An 18,274-nucleotide genomic window follows, 5' to 3' on the forward strand; every position below is an offset into this window, starting at 1 on the left:
TTGGTGACGTTTTCAGGCTCTTGTTGACGCTGAAACTTGGGCTGTATTATTCCTTTTCCTTAAAATTCCACCAATTTGGCATTGAACAGTAGTGAGTGGCACCCCTTGCTGGGAATCAGCATGGGAAATCTGACTTGCAGGATTAATTTGCTTCAAGTAGTGTGGTGTCTTATTTAATTCAAGGTTGCCTGGCACACTTGTTTTTAAATTCCTCCCCTTAAGAGTTAAGTATCTCATGATCTGATTCAAAGTATATGTTTTGAAGGGTTTTATAGTTGGACTCCAGGAGGACCTTTAAATCCCATTGGTTCATTGTCTCTACTACTTCATCTTGAAAGGCTTTCTGAAGGACTGAAATCATTTGCTATTAACTTGCACACTTTGCCTATGACCTCTGTTTTTTATTTTTAGTTAACCTCATATGCTCCACAATATCACTTGATCTGAGCCGAGTCATATTACCCAGATTGCTCCATAACATTATTAAAAGTTAGGATTTAAAAATACTTTATTGAATAGTATTTTGACAGGATCATCTTCTTATTCCCAGTATAGATCCTTTTTTTAATCCTTACTTGGATTATCAAAATATATTCTGCTGCTTAAGTTTGAATGAAAACTATTTTATTTCATTAATTTCCAAATGTAGCATCAATATTTAGAAAAAAATTGAGGCTCCTTAATTTGGAAGTTAGATTTCTGGCAGTTCAAATTTCTGGACAAAGCTGTGAGTCAGTCTTCAAACATCTTCATGTTCATACCTTTAGAACATTCAGTGCTGATGATTCAAAGTCACCAACAAAATTTTCTTTCTTCTTGCATCTTGATTTACCAAGGTAAGACACTATTTAATAGAACCTTAAAAGGCTTCTACTGTAAATGTTTACAAAATCTTTAAGTGTTTGTTTGGACAAGTATTTAACATGTTATCTCATGAAAGGTAGTAACCAAAGCAGTTGTTATTTTCCGGATTGAACAAATAATGAAAGGATGATTCTGGGAAACTAAGTATTTATTTCTGGTTGTATATAAACTTTGAGGTTTTTTCATAGGTACTTAAGATGTTAGGGAAATGATGTTTGAATAACTATGTTCAGATAGCTTTTGTCTTAAAACGTTAAGGTTCATTAAATTACTTTGGAAATTACTCTGTTTATGGCTTATTAACTTAATCTGTAAAATTATTAATTACCATAGCACACTACTGTCCTAAGATGGTGAACTCTGATTCTAAATGAGACGAAATGAGAGGAAATTCTGATTCCTCTCATTCATCCTGCTACCTGTATCTTCTGGGAGCCTCATGGGATAGGTGAAGTGTGATGCAAGAACCTGCAGCTCTCTCCTAACATGGTCCCTCTGCTGTGAGCCTTTTAAGCTCAGGCAGTATCTCTGAGCTTTATTTAACCCCTGAGATATTTTTGTTAAATTAGACGTGAAACACCCAAGGACTCGTGTGTCTGTGTGTTCATGTGTCTATAAAAGAGACAGAGATGAAAAGGCAGGTAGAAAGTGACTTACTCTTACCTTTTGTAACATAATCAATTGCCATTAAAATCAATGCCTGTAGAGTCTGATTCACTAGAAAATAATTGTGTGAATCCACAAAATGGGATTAATATATAGTAGCAATTTTTCTTAAATATCCAAATATTAGAAATAGTGATTTGTTTCTCTAGAGAAAACATTTTCTCAGTAACTTTAATTTAAATGTTATGTAAAGATGCCAATTATTACCAAGAGAAACCATCAAATTTATTTTTAAGGTTTATTAAAATTATCTAAAGTCTTATTAACATTTAGGAAAGATGATGGAATGCTGTGAGGCACTGAAAAAGATTAAGCCTTTGATGATGTATGTTTTACAAAAATGGAATTTTATTATATTGCTTGCAAGTGGCTTAATTTTAAGAATCTCTTCTTGACTTGCCATCTCTAGATGATTTCATAAAGACTTTATATTCTCCCTATTTGGGAGAAAGTAGAGAATGTGGTAGATCCTTGAAGGTGTTCGTATGTCTATTATTTACTGTCTTAAAGATTTTACTTTTAGCTTCATCAGTAGGAAATAGAGAAGAAAGATTTTTCTTTCCATCGACCATATCAAAGAAGGAACTGAAAATAAAGAAAAAGAAAATGAGAATATGGTTGATTGGTAAAAATGCTTTTTCTTTTTTGCCATTTAATATTGTAAAGGTAAGATCACATTGAGAAATAAGATTAGTGAAATGTCATTGGTGGAAATCATACTTTGAAACGTGACACATATTAAGGCCTTGGGGTTGACTTTTAAAAGTCATTTTAAAAACAGTGCCATGTCTAACTGAAGATATGGATTATCACTTGACAAACATGAAACTGAAGAAAGTTTATTTATCCAGTTAAGTCAGGCTGGCATGCTAAGTCCCACCAAAAACTTAGCTAAAAGAGAGTTGCTGATTTGATATTTTTATTGTGAGAATTCAGCAGAAAGTCAGCACTAGTGGGAGAATAGATGATCTTAGTATTTTTGTATTTGTGCATAGTGAAATTCTTTAGACTCAATCAAATGATCTCAGGACCATTCACCATTTCTATTAAGGAATCGATGATTAAATAATGGACACATCAGTTGTTATTCTTGTAAGATAATTGCCTTATACCTTTTCTAATTTAAGAAAATAGCGAAGAAACCACAAAGAGGAGGGTGGATCATATGACAACAGGAACCTTATACAGGTTCATCATCCCTAATCAAGTAATTCAAACTCTGAAATGCTCCAAAATATAAATTTTTGAGTGCTGGCATGATGTCACAGTGAAAATTCCCACAACTTACCTAATGTGATCAGCTACAGTTAAAACATAGGTTTACTAAAAATATTGTGCAAAGTTACCTGCAATCTGTATGTAAGGTATATATGAAACATAAATGAATTTCATTTTTAGACTTGGGTCACATCTCACATACTTCATTGTACAAAAACAAAAGTTCAAAATGAAAAAAAAAAAAAAAAAAAAAAAGGAAAGAATCCAAAATCCAAAACACTTTTAGTCTCAAGAATTTCGGATAACAGGTTTCCATTTGTGCTATATCTTACTCGTTCATTTCATAATTGAAGCTCTTCCTACTTGACTGCAACTTTGCGCAGTAACACAGTAAATTGAGTCTGTTAGTATGAATCACTTACTGGCACCTTATATATTATATTAGTTCACTGGATAAAGCTCAGGAGAACACAAGCACGATATGATTTTTTTCACCATTTGAAGTGACATCCTATAAAATTTTTCTATTTCTGGCAGATTCTACCCAGACATAAATGTTATGGATCCAATAATCTAACCTTTGATGCAGTAGAAATAAAAGATGCCTCATCTTCTCTGTCTCTCATGGTATGTTTATATTTGTCTCATCAAAACAAACACATAGAACAACTATTTGACTAAGTACCTCATATTCACATTTCCTTCATTGATACAAATGTACATTGCACAGTTTATGGTCATGACAGATAAACTACAAGATCAACATTCTTCTAGGTCATGAAAATCTAGTTTTGTGTGCTAAAAATCAGTACCATTCTCTACCAAATGTAACACAAAGTTTGTTTCTTTTCTGGGCTTCTGAAGAGTCTGAAAGCCTGTATGACAGGAAGTCACTGCAAAGATTAGATAAAATTGTTTAAGATATTCTTGTTTCCGTGAATAATATCTCACAGTTCTTGCTCATGAATCAAAGCGTAAGATTCAAAGAAGTTTACTGAAAAATCACAAAATGTGAAGAATAACAGGAATGGTATTTTTTTACAGCTAATATGCTACAAGCTGAGCAGCTTGCTAAATTATACCAAAAAAACTCTGGAAAAGGTGCTGTAGAACTAAGGACTGGGAGTCAGACATTTCTCATCATTAGTAAGGAGTGAAATCAGGACAGCTGTCTGACTACAGAGCTCACACTCTAAATCTTTATGATGCAATGATGCTAGCTACCATTTATAAAGCTGTTGAAATGTGCTGATTTGATTCTAAGTATATTTATGTGTATTTACTGGTTCAATCCTTACAATAACTGTACGCATATATCTAGTACTTGTTTTTCTCATTTTTAAATGATACGATAAAGGTATATGAAGTTTTGAAAACTTGCTCAAGGTCCTATACTTATTCACTGTGATTTTGGAATTTAAATCTAGGCATCTAGCTCTAGAAACCACTGTTCCTCATTAACTGTATTCATCACTGCCTCTTCAAATTTCTTGGAGCTTCATGCAACTAACTCTTTTGCTTCAGCCATAATATACATTATTGTATAACTGACTTTGTGCATGCATTTTCTTGCATACCAACAATGTTGAATTTCATTGCCCACCCACCATAAAAATATTGAAACATAAAACTGAGACAATTCTAAGAGCCTTGAACTGCAGACCACTGAGCAATTCACAGGAAACACTGACATTGGTCCCGTGGAACTCTTTTGACGAGATGACTTCACTGAACCTCAATTAGCACTTTTATGCCTGTTTCTGGTTCTAACACAGCTTGATCACCAGGAGAAACTACCTGTGCCTCAGTGAAGGTGAAGCCATTATTCCAATCTGGCCTAGCACTGGAAGTGACTCAAATCCTGTCTTATGTTGTGATTTTTATGATGAAAAGTATAATCTATGTATGAAATCTTCCAAACATGGAACCATTCTTTCTCCATGCTTTGACATACAACATTTAAAACAAGAGAAAACACAAAACCATGAATTTTTTCATGCTGTGTTGTCCTTACTTACGTTTTCCCTCAAGCGTGTCCTCCTTGGAGCTGTGTAACTTACAGGTTGCTCCATGTTGTTAGGAAGCAGCAATTCGGCTGTTTTGAAACTTATGTGATTTCACAGCTCTTTTTCTGGGTATTCAGATGCACTTTCATATTCCTAAAAGCTAGAACAATCCCTAGAAGTACAATCCCTAGAAGATAAAGCACACATAAAAAATAAGATCGTGGCATTAAGAAATTTTCCTTTCCTGAATATTTTTAATGAGATCTGTTTCTATTTCATTTTTCAAACCATTTGTATATTTTACATACCTTGGAGGATGGTAATTCCCTCAACTACAAAAGGCATTTTTGAAGTGTTTCTGAATAATTCATACTGAATGCAGTGCACAGAAACTGGCATTATTGGGGTATGCATATTAATTATTCATATGCAAATTAAGGATAATAGGGCTTTGCTCTGTTGGAATGTGTGTCTTGCTGTCTTTTCTAAAGTAGTGTATTTCTTGTACCCTTATGGCATCATTTCTTTATATAACATATTCTGTTCATCCAACAAATGACTAATAATATTAAGATTTTAACTTTTACATTAGCTAAAGAAATTATGAATGTGTAAAGGAGGAAATTTTTAATGTAAAACTATTATACTTTGTGGCTCATTTTTTTGGTCCCCAGGAGCAAAAATAGATGCCTTCTTTGATGTTTTTCCTTACAAGTTGTATATTTTAAACATTTCACCTCAGAGTATATTCCTTGAATTTGAACATTTTCTTTTTATACCTATTGATTTTCCTCTAAAGCAATATTTAATGAAATATAATTCCAAAGTAAAGATGCAATATTGTCATTTAGTTATGACCTCCACCCAGCAGTTCTCATTCCTACCGGGTGAGTCTCACTGAGAGAGACAAATTCCACTGAGATAAAGGCAGGAGTGTCATCATTAAAACCAGTGATCTCAGAATACACTGTACTGCAAATATCAAAGTACTATCTGAAGTAGATGTGGAATTCTCTTGAACTTCAGAATTGACATAATGTGTTATTCTTAAATCATCCTAGAACACTAATCCCAAGATAGGAAGTGATATCAAGGCAAATTAAAGTGGTAGCACCTCCAAATTTTACATGATAATTATCAAATGGAAGCCAAAGATCACAGGAAAGGAAATCAGTGCTAAGGACATCAGCTGTGAGCCTTCACTTTTAAGTCATCCTTATAATAAAAAATGCTGAGCTAGTATCTAGGTTTTTAGTTCATTTCTGGCTAGACCTATACAAAATTTTACATTGAAGAAAGATGGTCTTTGGCAGAAACACTGTTGTCATTTCACCTTTTACACTGATTTTCTTCTCTTCTTTGGTGGCTTTCTCAAGTTCCTTAAACCCATAATGTTTTCTGATTTTTTTTATCCTCCTCTGCTATCAAAGTTGCACTCTATAAAAACTTATTCTTATACATCAACTCTAAAAATATATCACATTCCACAGCGTTCACCACATCAGTTTCACTGAAAAACACTAAAGGCACAGGATCAACCTGTCAACCAGTTCCCAGAACTGAACAAAATAGCAAGCATAAGACAGATACATTCTTTACTCAGACAGAACCTATTTGCATCATCTGAGCTTTGTGATCATCCATTCATGTAACTGATTTGGAAAATAAGAAAGGAAGAAAGAGAAGAGAAAGAGAAAGAGAGAAAAGAGAAAGAGAGAAACAAAGAAAAAAGAAAAGAAAGAAAGAAAGAAAGAAAAATAAAAATTGAAGACGACAGAGGAGGAGAAAATAAATCTAATACCCTAAATGTAATGAAATATCATAAAGATAATACTATGTAATTTGGAAACCAAATATATTCAGAAAAATTAAGGCCAGCACTAATTTAAAAGCAAATAATGTGTGTGTAAGACACTATCCCACTTTGTTTTTTAACTAATACGTCTTCACTTAACACAGATGTGTTTTCACACCTGAAATGATGTCTTTTTCTTTCTATAATTGGGGTTCAGTCCATGCTGTTTCACTTACACACCTTTACACTGACAGTCTGGTGGTGATCAGTTGAACCCCATAGAATGTCATCAGGTGAGTAAACAACCTCACGGCAAGAGCAAGTTGAGATGAACAAAGACAGTGAAAAGACTTTGTCTCTTCCTGTTCTTGACTGCGCCATCAACACTGTTTCCTGAGAATGATTTTATGATCTGGAGTTTATGATCTGGTTTCTAATTACCTTTTTTCTAACATAGCCACTATGTGGGAAGCTTGTTATAAATTTTATAAACCATCAATTTCTTTGTTCCTCTGATTAGGAATGACTGTAATGAACCCATTGACAGCATGGGAAACATGCTTAACTGATTCACACCCCTTCATAAAATCCATCTGCTGTTACTCTAGTCAGAAAAATCTCATCTTGTTTTGGGTTTCCAACTTTTCCTTTTTTCTTTAAATCTTTACCTTTTCTTAAGCAATCATTGTCAAATGATTTTTTCATTTTGATGGTCCTCACAGAAGCTACAAAGTTACCCTTTATGCTATACTGCCTTAATTTTATATTGTTACACTGCTTTAGTTTTGCTTTTCCCCAATTACAGCATTAGCTATAAAAAAGATGTTTTTTAAACCTTACACCAATTTTGTGAATTTTCCAACTTCAAAGAGTGAAGAATCACAAGGTCATGATCTATATAACGTTAGTTTAATTTTATTCAGTAGTAAGGGCTCAGAATATTGTTATTTGATTTTACTAACAATAGAAATGGAGATATGGTTTTGAGTATTAATCGTGGATAAAGATGGTTATGCTGTGAGCAAAAAGAGAGATAAAGAAGCAGAAGAAATACCATATTTTTGTAAACTTTTTTATTTGAATTTTAGTTCAACAAATACGTATTTAAATAACTGTTAAATTATGCTATACAGAGGTGAGAACCAAAAATAAAGAAACTAAAAATAAGGAAAACAAAATCCTAAACCAAGGCAGAATAATATTGATTTTTTAACAGGCACAAATTGAAACTATATAAACACAGAAGAAAGAGAAATTTACTCAAGAGGAACCGATAAATAACTTTACAAAATTTCAGGTATGATTTGACTTTCAAGTGTAGACAAAACATTGAGATAAGAAAAATGACCATTACACAAGGGAAAAAGATCTTGTGATTGGAAGTAATGAAAAAAGATAGTAAAAAATGATGGAAGAATAATTTGTCTCTAGTAAGTTTAAGAAAGTGACTGAAAATTGACACCTATGGAGGGAAAACAGTCTAAAGAAGGCTCTGGACAGCAACAAAGAATTTTAAAAACAAACAGTTGAAAAAGAAGCAATGTAAAAAAATAGCTTAAATACATATAAAATTATAATTTGTATAATTTATATAAGCATTATAAAAAAATAAGGAATAGGGTAAATCTTTTATCTCATTTAGCTGTACTTATCCCAACTGGAGCAACATGGAGGCTCAAGAATATCTTTGTTTACTTTTCAAATAAATGAGAAGTATACAATCTCTTTTATTTTTTTATTTTTTTTTTCCTTTTCATCTTTTACCGGTACCAGGGATCGAACTCACGACCGCCTGCTTGCAAGGCAGATGTTTATGCTGCTGAGATAAATCCCCAGCCCCAATCTCTTTTATTTTTATTGAGTTAGTTAGATTATATAATTTCTTGTATAACCAGTCATCAAGAAATTCTTATGGGCTGTGTTAAATTCCTAGAGCTTGTTTCTAAAGCAAAGCTACCATAATTTTCTAAACAATATTCTGAGCCCTTTGAAACAGCTTTGGTATGATTTTCTTTTCCTTCTTAAACAGCCTTATTTTTAAGAAATCCACTCTTTTGGCAGTGTTTTATGACATCAGAATCTAACTTACCCTCCTCAGCCCACTTCAATATTTTTGATGAAATAGTTTAGAATCTTTTTTTACATCTCCATATAATTTAGAAATAAGCTAATTATGAATGTATAAACCTTGACTATATAAATTTTGTTGTTTTGCTGTTGACAGTGGTTTAAAGGACACAGTTGAAATGTCTCTAATCAAGCCATATTATATTTTGTGATTCAGGTTAATCAGAGAATAAAAATAATTTAATGATTAGGTTTCTTCAATGAAAAATAATTAAGCAGTTCAAAAAATAAGTTCTGGTCAACTTTCATAGCTCCTAAGCATTTATGGAAAATATATATTAATTGTCTCAAGGCCTTCAGTTTTTTCTCTTAATATGGTTTTGCCTTCACTACTGGTTTTTTCATAGTCATATTCCCTGGGGTTTAGTAATCAGAATTTGGTGTTTACAATCAAAAAGTGAAGAGATGTCACAAATTTTAAAAAAAAGCTTCCCCTAAGTCTAAAAATATCATTAGTTGTAAACAAAATCTATTTAAAAACAATGGAAGAGGCAGGAAAGATACATAGAGCTATTGTCTGGTTTGACTGATATCAGTTTCTTTACTATTTCTCTTCTGAAATCTTGGATTTTAAGGCCAATTATAATTAACAATTCATAAGTACATTCCAAATACCCAAAATGTGAGGTTTTTTGAAAGGACTTTTGTTATGTATAGTTTGCAGTTTGGTATTTTGCCTTTCCCCTGACATTTTGTGGATTTTTGCATCACTTTTTTCCAAGAGGCAAAATTAAAGAAAAACATTGCTGGCATCAAAATTTCAGCTGAACCACATTTACTTTGATTTACCTCATAAATAGACTCAGGTCTACAAGCAATATGAACGAAAGAGCTGAACAATTAGCTACTGAATATTGTCCCTGGAGCTACTATTCTCTTAGTTGTTTTTGAGTATCATGATTATGAAAGCAATTACTTTTTCTTTTCTAGTATACACGTAACTATACCACAATCTCTGTGGCACAGATATTTGATAAAAAATGATCTTGGGGTGGTAAAATTTTATTGCTGGGAAAACACAACTTCTGATAATGCTCCAAAAATAAAAACTTAAATTCATGCATATCTGTCATATCTTGCTGGAAAGCTACAAAAGAGAAGGCTTACAGTTTCTGACAGGATATTTCAAGTCGTGTCTCTGAATATATTTTCAGTGGAGAAGAAAAATATTTTGAATTTATGTTCTGAAATGATATAAAAATCTCTATCACCTGAAATTTGGTTCAGTATTGATACCACCCATGCCCCAACCAGATGTGCAAAATATTTGGTGCTCACAAAATGTTCTCCTTTTACAATACAAAATAATTCGCAAGCAAGAAGAAACAGCTACAGAAAATTAGTTTGGACTTTTCTAGTGGTCTGGGTGAAAGTACATGCTACTGGGATTTATATGATTTGAATTTACCAGCACTGACAACAGGAAGACTGGACTTCCTTACCAAATTGTGCCAGCTCCTAGCAGAAAGGGAAGAGAGAAGAATAGTAAAGTAAAGCAAAGTAAAACTTCAACAAAACTTCCGCCAGTTTCATTAATTTATATTAATCCTCTCTTAATATTTGATACCAACTTGCAATTCTTAATTTGTAAGACTCCTATAACTCTACTAGTGGATGACCAAAAATGATGTATATATTAAGAGGAAATATTTAACATGACTTATAAAATAAAATTAAGAGATTAATATCTACAATGAATATCTGAAATGACAGTTATTTGACTTATTCTTTTATTTTATTGTATTTTTGTTTTTAGGATGTTTATTGCATGTTTTGATACAAAATAATGTTTTTAAAATTTTGTTGTACCTATAACTCATTTGGAAATCTTGCTAGAGTGTTTTCCTGGAGCTTCTGATTGAGTAAGTCTGAGTGAGACTGTGTAATTTGCATTTCGAGCGAGTTATCTTAACCGTGTTGATATTGTCAGTTCAGGAACTGCGTTTCCAAAATGTTTAACTTAGATGTTTTAGGTTTTATATTTTTGTTTGCCAGGGTCTTGGCCCTTTGAAAATATTCTACTCTTTGAAAAATAGTGTGAATTGTTCATATGAAAAGACAAAAAGATTTTAGTGATGATTTTAGCTTAAAAGTTTCTTATTTTTTAGTGCAAGTATAACCTAGACTGGCAAGCAACTAATTCGCATTATTTTATTTAAGTCATTGCTATTAAAATATATTGTAGCTTGATAGAATAAATTATGACATTGAAAAGATACATAAAAATTGGTATGATCTGTGACACACTTCCTTACTCTCGAGGTAGGCATGAACAAGACTGAGTGGTTATGTTGAACTTGTGGTTCCAGAAATCTTTGATGACAATGAATAAATTCCAGTACTACTTGAAATTTCATTTTATAACTTTTGGATTTCATCTGAAACGTCTGCAGTTTCAACATTAGGATATTGACATACCGAGGTGTTATGGCAAATAGAAAGAACATCATATTGAATCAACAGACACACATTCAAGCCCAATTTTCCTACCAAATTTAAGTGTTACTGTGGGCCACTTGAACCTGTTTGTCAAAGTATTTGGGGACTATTTATGAAAAAGTCAGATAATAAACAATAAATGTTTCAGAGTATATAGGGTGTATCATTTTAGTCAAAACATCACCATTGCAGCACAAAAGCCTCATTCATGGGTGTTCCAACAAAATTTCATAAAAAACAATAGTGACTGGATTGAATCCATAGGTTATATTTAAACTTCTGATTTAAACATAGGTTTTGTTTACCTTCACTTAAGAAAGAATTAGTTTGATTACAATAGCTTTTAGTTGCTTCCTAGCTGCAAACATCCTGTGATTCTGTGGCTTCGGCTTTGATCTTTTCCAGTGATTTCACTCTTCAGATGGATATGAGTACTTGCCTATCAAACTCACTTTCTATATAAACCGCATAATTCAGTGGAAAGAGAAATTTAAATGCATTTGAATAAGGTGTGAAAAATCTTAGAAGGAAAACACAGCATTCAACCAAGAGATGAAAACACCAGGAGGAATCAGAATCTATGCATCAGTGATGATTCAGTGTCCAGGTAAAGGGATGAGAGCACTGATGCAAGCTTCCATTTAGGGAACAGATTCACAGACTATCTGATAGAGTATTCTGGTGCAATAGAGAAGTAAAAGTACAAAACAAACAGGTTTATGGAGGTGAGGACACAGGAAGGAGCACACAACTCACGCTGTCTCCTTCAGCTGGAATATGGAGTACGAGGCATATGTAACCTTTGACGGGGGTGGTGCTTACGGCTGACATTGAAGACGTGCAAGGAGCTGATTGGAATTTTCTTTACTGCGCACTGGGAAAGGAAAAAGGAAGTTTTAATAGGGGAAGGAGGAAGTGACTTCAGTGAAAACATCCCGGATTTGGCCTTCACCACCATAATGTCCTGTAGTTTATTCTAGGGCAAAACGCTTTCACAGACCATAAGGTATTAGTCTTCAGAAAGAATGAATTAGCATTTTTTAAGTAGGATTTTAGTAAGGAGTAGAGAATGGATTAGGAACCGTTTGACTGACGACTAGTTTCCCTCTAACTCTTCTGGTTTTGGGCATCATTCCTTAGGAGGTTTGTGGTATTATGAATGCTGAAAAGTACAAAGTACTGAGCAGTAGGGGGTCCTGTGAGCCCCAAGGAAAAGGTAGAGACAGATCTCTGAGAACCATCACAGTCTGAATATTATCATCCAATATCTACTGAATTTCTCTGCTCTTGGAAAAGTAAGGTCCACGGTCGGTCTACATTTCATCAGTCATGCAGAAAAATGCCTATGTGTTGGAAGCATGAAAGACAATTTGAAACCTTCCTATTACATGTGTGATAAGAGACAATGATAAGCGGTAACTTTTTTTGCTTAGATTTGTTTTGTTTTTAAATATTGCCCCATTCCTAAAATAAAACCCAATACTTAGCAAACTAATTGCTTCGTGGAAATTTTAAAATTACCTTGCAAATCTAGTGAAATAAAATAAAAATAGCTGGCCACACTTGTAGTCCTAGGTACTTGGAGACTGAGGCAGACAAATAGAAAATTAGAGTGTAGCCTGGGGAATTTAGTGAGACCCTGTCTCAAAATAAAAAGTAAAGAGGCTGGAAATGTAGCTCAGGAAAAAGCACCCCTAAATTTGATGATCAGAATGAAAGAGACAGAGAGAGAGAAGCAGAGATGGAAATGAAAGATACCACTTGCCTTTGATGGTGTCTGATATTTTCTGAGTTTTTTTTTTTTTTTTTTTTTTTTTTTTTTTTTGTGGAAGACATGATGCCATCAGTTCAACTTGTTACTTCTACAAAGTCTGTCTCAAGCCATAAAGCTCAAGTAATCTGTTGAAATAGTATTAAACATATAATGAAGAGGAGGACTTTTTATTTAATGTTCCAGTCTAATTTAGAAGTGAAGGCTCATTTTTTTTTTCTTGTGTACTTACATTCCTATTTGATTTTTTTTTTTTAAAAAATTGTTAAGGTTGGGCAAACTGTAATCAGATTTATTTAAGTAACAGAAAACTTGGGTTTACTATGCAAATTCACTTTAACTTACATATGAGACACATATCATTTATTTCTTCAGATATGACTCAAATTCTAATTCTAGCATCTCACATAATCTATAATGTGTGTCTAAGAACTGTCACAGTCTCATCAAAGGCAGGTTTAGCGCTAAGAATATTTCCGTAAATATAATTTATTTAAATAACAGTAGCAAATCAATCAAAATGTCAGTATAGTATAGTTTTTAGTGTCATGCATGAAAAGAGAAATCCATCCTCTTTTTCTTTCTTACCTGGCTTCCCTTGTCTCAACAAAATTTTGCCAGAAAATGTTTTCTAACCTACAGACATGAATTTTTTCCCCTTGACCAACATCTCCCAGTGCTAACATACTGCCAAAAGGATAACTTCTAACTAACTTTCATGTTATACACATTCTTCTCCCCACGGCTTTACCTCTGTGTTCATTCTCCTCTCTCATCACTGTCACTTTCTGTCTTCTGGTGCTGCAGAAAAAACAACACTGAATTATTTCTCATTCACCTCTCCACACTTCCACCTGCCAAACAAACAAAACCTTCCTAAATTCATTTCCAATGGGTAAATTGATTCTTGCACTTCAAATGTTTTCTGTATTGACCAGCTTAGACATTTCTTGAACATGCTTTACATTTCAGCCCTTTTATTTGGAATTCTTTAGAATATTTTCTGACTCTCACTAACAGAATATGATTTTTTTTTCTTGTTTCCAGTTTCAGGACATAGAAACACTACAAGTGGCTCATCTTGTGATTATTTTAACATAATATGCAGAAATTAAAGCTGTGTCTCTCTGGTAGTTCATGTTGTGAGATCATTGAGGTTTTATAACAACCTACGCCTTCTGAGCAAAGGCAACTGTAAAGAATGTTTATAGAGAGACAGTCTTGGAAGTTCATCAACTGTGTTTTCCTGAGGATAAAAATCTTCCTCTTGAATTGGGTAGATTTTGTTGTGCACATTTTTTAGAGAGGTGCCTGTTGCTGCCCTATTGTTGTTTTGCAGGATGAATGGGCTAGTTAGTGAAGGTCAAAGGAAGACTTCATTGATATATATACATAGGATTAGTAAAACTGTGAATAATATTGAATATTACCACAATGGCTACTGATGTTCCATGTCGCAGCACATTCTTTTAGGATATCTAGACTTTTCACTGTCTTTGGACCGTTTTATAATTCTGCCTTGAAAACCGATAGCAATACAAATGAATCCTTATCCTGAGAAAAGCAAATTAAATGTGTTCTGTGGATATTGATCAAGTTTTCATCTGTTTGTAAATTCGTGTCAGCCTTGCAAATGCCTAAACTGCCTAAAGCTCCTACTCTCTGCATTTGTACAAAGGCCTTTTGGGGTAGCATTTGAACTGCATCTAATGTATTGTTGGCTTTCTTGGTAATGTTGTTAAGAATCTTGAACACATAATCATGTACAGTTGTAATTATAACATGATTTCACCTTTTTAAAAATTATCTTTTAATATTAATGATACCTTGACATTAAAAATTATATAAAAATTATCAGTTTGTGTTTGTATGTTAAAGAGCATTTCCAGCTTTAAACTGCATCGTTTAGTATGAAATGTAGATTTCATGGGATTTAAACGGTGCTGAAAAAAAAGGATACCATACAAACCTCAAATGACTACACACATAAACCTTTTTTCATTATAGGCAGAACAATATGAATTTTAAGTTTGTAAAATAAATAAGTGATATCTTTTTAAAAGGGAGTTTGAATGTAAGCAGCATGGAAAACGCCCTGTTAGAATGAGTCACACTCATACCAGGTCATGATTGAGCACACAGAAGGATCGTCATGCTCCTGCAAATCTTGACCAAGGCAGACTTAGATCTGGGAAATTATAAGAATGTTTTCACATACACAAAAAATGTGTTCCAAAAATTAAATTAAGAGATAAAAAGTCTTAATTCATATGAATATACCGATTTACCATTTTATTTGAAAAATATAAACCAAAAATATTAAGAGAGACAGTATCATATTGCAAAACAACAATACAGTAACAGGTGCCTTTCTAAAAAAATGCACAACAAAATTTATCCAGCTTTTGCTAGGTTTTCACTAATATCCATTACCTATTTCAAGGTTTAATTCAATATTTCATATTGAATTTAGATATTGTACCTTCTGGTTTGTGACAGCCCTTCTAGACCTTGATATTTTGTGGAATGTCTCTCAGTTTGAAATTATGTACTATTCTCTCATTATTAGCTCAACACCTCTGAACAACAATACTTTCCTGAGTAATACAGTAAAAACTGTAGGACCACTGTTCACACTTGGAGGTATGAGACCATGGCATGTCTTCTTACTTGTGGTAGGAACCTTGATCATTGGTGTACAGTAGTGTCTGCTAGATTTTTTCACTGCACAGGAAGTACTGTTATGTTTCTAATTAGGATAAGTTTTGAAAAGAGCTACTTTTACTCTGTGAAAATAGCTTGATTCTCACTCAACTATTACTTTTTTTATTATCTAGTGGTAAACCTTTTTCCCTATAATCTTCATTGCTGAAGATTTCTAATGATTTTGTCTATTTTCTTTCTTCTACATGTGTTTGTTGTATTCTACTATAAGGCTTACCCTAGTTATTTCTATTTATTTATTTATTTAACTATTTAGTTATTTACTGAGATATTATTTTTAGGTTAAAAACCAATATTTTTAAATTTGTTCAATAGCTTACTGGTTTCAACTTTGGTCACTTGGTTCTTGTTCAGTGTAATTTCTGTATTTCAACATATTCTCCTTCCTTTTATTCTATCTTGCTTCCTGGCACTACAATATAGTGTATTCCAGAGTCATTTTGTATTTCCCCTGCCTCAGCCTTAGAAATCAATCTTTCTGCAAAGACCCCAGGTCCTTTACTGGAGTATGATATCTACCATTACAAAAAAATAAAAATATGACAAGAGGGTCCCTTAAAAGTTTCACACAGGAATTTCCTAGTATTTCATAACCAGATAATTTTCTTGAGATACGAATATTTCCATGGAATTAGAAAATAAAATATATTAACAGAATAATATAAATGAGGAGGCATTCAATTTTATGTGTCAGTCTTCTGTGAGATGGTGCACTCCTCAGGAAAAACAGCAATGAGGAAAAAATAAGTAAATACAGAGTTTCTAAAAGGACAGTCTATACTTCTTGAATTCTAACTTACAAAAAGTGCTGCAAAAAAGTAAAAGATATGGCCCTGCCCTCACTAAGCTGTCATGCCACAATGACACCAGTGTAAACATTCAACAGATGAACAAGTGCTGGGGTATTCCCATAAGTAATTTACCATATTTTTACTCCATTGTTTCCACATCATGTTGAATTACCTTAATTAGATTAACTACTTTTATTAGATGTGTTGTACAAGAAAAAAATCACATTTTTAAGCCCCAACTAAAATCTAATTCCTCCAAAAATTTTTCCCTCATAAATTTTTAAAAATTCTTTAGTGATTTTTTTGGACCCTGACTATGTTCAAGGTAAAGAAAAGGTAACAACAAGGTAAGAGAAATAACTGCCTTGATTTTTAAAAAAATTTCAGTTCATGGAAACTTACATTTTCTGACCTTCCAAATCTGATTTTGCTTGTGTGCTTATTTAATTCTAAAAACTTTTATCAAAGTAAAACATCTCTGAGACTACATGTAAATTTTTATTTGCATTGTTTTTTTAATTTGTCTATGTAAGTTTACTTCCTCAAACTGTCTTAGAGGTTTGATTTACCAAAAAAAAAAAAAAAAAAGGTCTAATTTCTTTAACCCTCATGCGATGACCACTGGCATTAGATAATATGTGTATATAAAAAGTTTATGATCATGGAAGGGACCTAGTATGTAGAATACATGTCACCTAGTTTCAAAGACCAGACCTGCTTTTCTAATTGTTAAAAGGCTGATAATATCTGATGGAGGTGCTGGTAGAATGAAATAAGCTCCAACATGAACCATTTAGAAAGGAATTCAAAATAGTAAACACTTAGTGTTATAAATTTTTAAGCTGAGTTTATGAGTCACATTAATATTATATGTGATAAAGAGCATGGACTTCATTTACTATGCATTGTGGTAGCCTTGAGAAATGAGAATAACACATTCAGATTTGGAAAACTGAAATTTAATAATGGGCCACACGTCAATGCCCCACTCATTAACTGGCCACTATTTTGTCTCTGCTTAGCACTCACCCACAAATTTAATGTTTGCTGGTTCAAAAGCACTTGAAGATAGAATTTTCACATAAAATTATTCTAAGCTAATTGCTGTGATTTTTATCTCTCTTTTTTGTCTTTCTTTACTTCTTTTTCTTCCATTCTTTCTTTATAATATTGGAGATCAAACCCAGGAACATACTATTGCACTATGGAATTACATGAACTACATCCCAATATTTCATTTTCTTTGTGTCTTCAGTGTCTCACTAAGTTGCCCAAATTCCTCTGAATTTGTGATCCTCCAGCTTCTGTCAGTGCTGTGACTACAGGTGTGTGCCTCCTTGATGATCTAGAATTTGCCATTTTTGAGTTCCATGTGATCGTTGAGGTATCAATACTGTTAGCCAAAATTGTTTTTTTTTTTATTTTAAAGAGAATAAAACAGAAAGAACAAAGCAAATAAGAACAGAACAATTACAAGCAACACAGGACTTTACAAGACAACAGGATACCAGCAGTGGCTACCATAATGTCTCTTGTTTTCTTTGAAATTGTTGACCATACCTCCCCATACAATAATATCAAACATAACAAAATAGTGTAAGACCAATCAAAAGAATGATAACATAACAGGGCTTCAAAATCAGATAAAAGGAAATAAACAATGGCAACTATAATATCTCATTTTCCTCAAAATGTTGTTCATACCATCACACATAATGAAATCAAATAAAACACAACAGAATAGAACCAATCAAAACAGAACAATAAAACATAATACAACTTCAAAACAAGATGATAGGGGGAATCATGAATGGCTACCACAATGTCTGATTTTCTTCAACACAACTGTTCGTACCATAATACATAAAATCAA

General features: G+C 32.9%; 1 long non-coding RNA gene across 1 annotated transcript in view; it reads left to right on the plus strand.

Moving 5' to 3' along the window:
- Positions 1 to 580: 580 nt before the first annotated feature.
- LOC134474395 (uncharacterized) overlaps positions 581 to 18,274 on the plus strand; it is a 60,413-nt gene continuing 42,719 nt past the window's right edge. The window contains exon 1 of the long non-coding RNA XR_010045244.1: positions 581 to 836. This is a non-coding gene — a long non-coding RNA (uncharacterized LOC134474395). The remainder of the gene's footprint in view (positions 837 to 18,274) is intronic.

This window comes from Cavia porcellus, unplaced genomic scaffold, assembly GCF_034190915.1.
Source record: "Cavia porcellus strain 051 isolate PalLab524CR breed Dunkin Hartley unplaced genomic scaffold, mCavPor4.1 scaffold_1, whole genome shotgun sequence".
In the NCBI taxonomy this organism is placed as follows: Eukaryota; Metazoa; Chordata; class Mammalia; order Rodentia; family Caviidae; genus Cavia; species Cavia porcellus.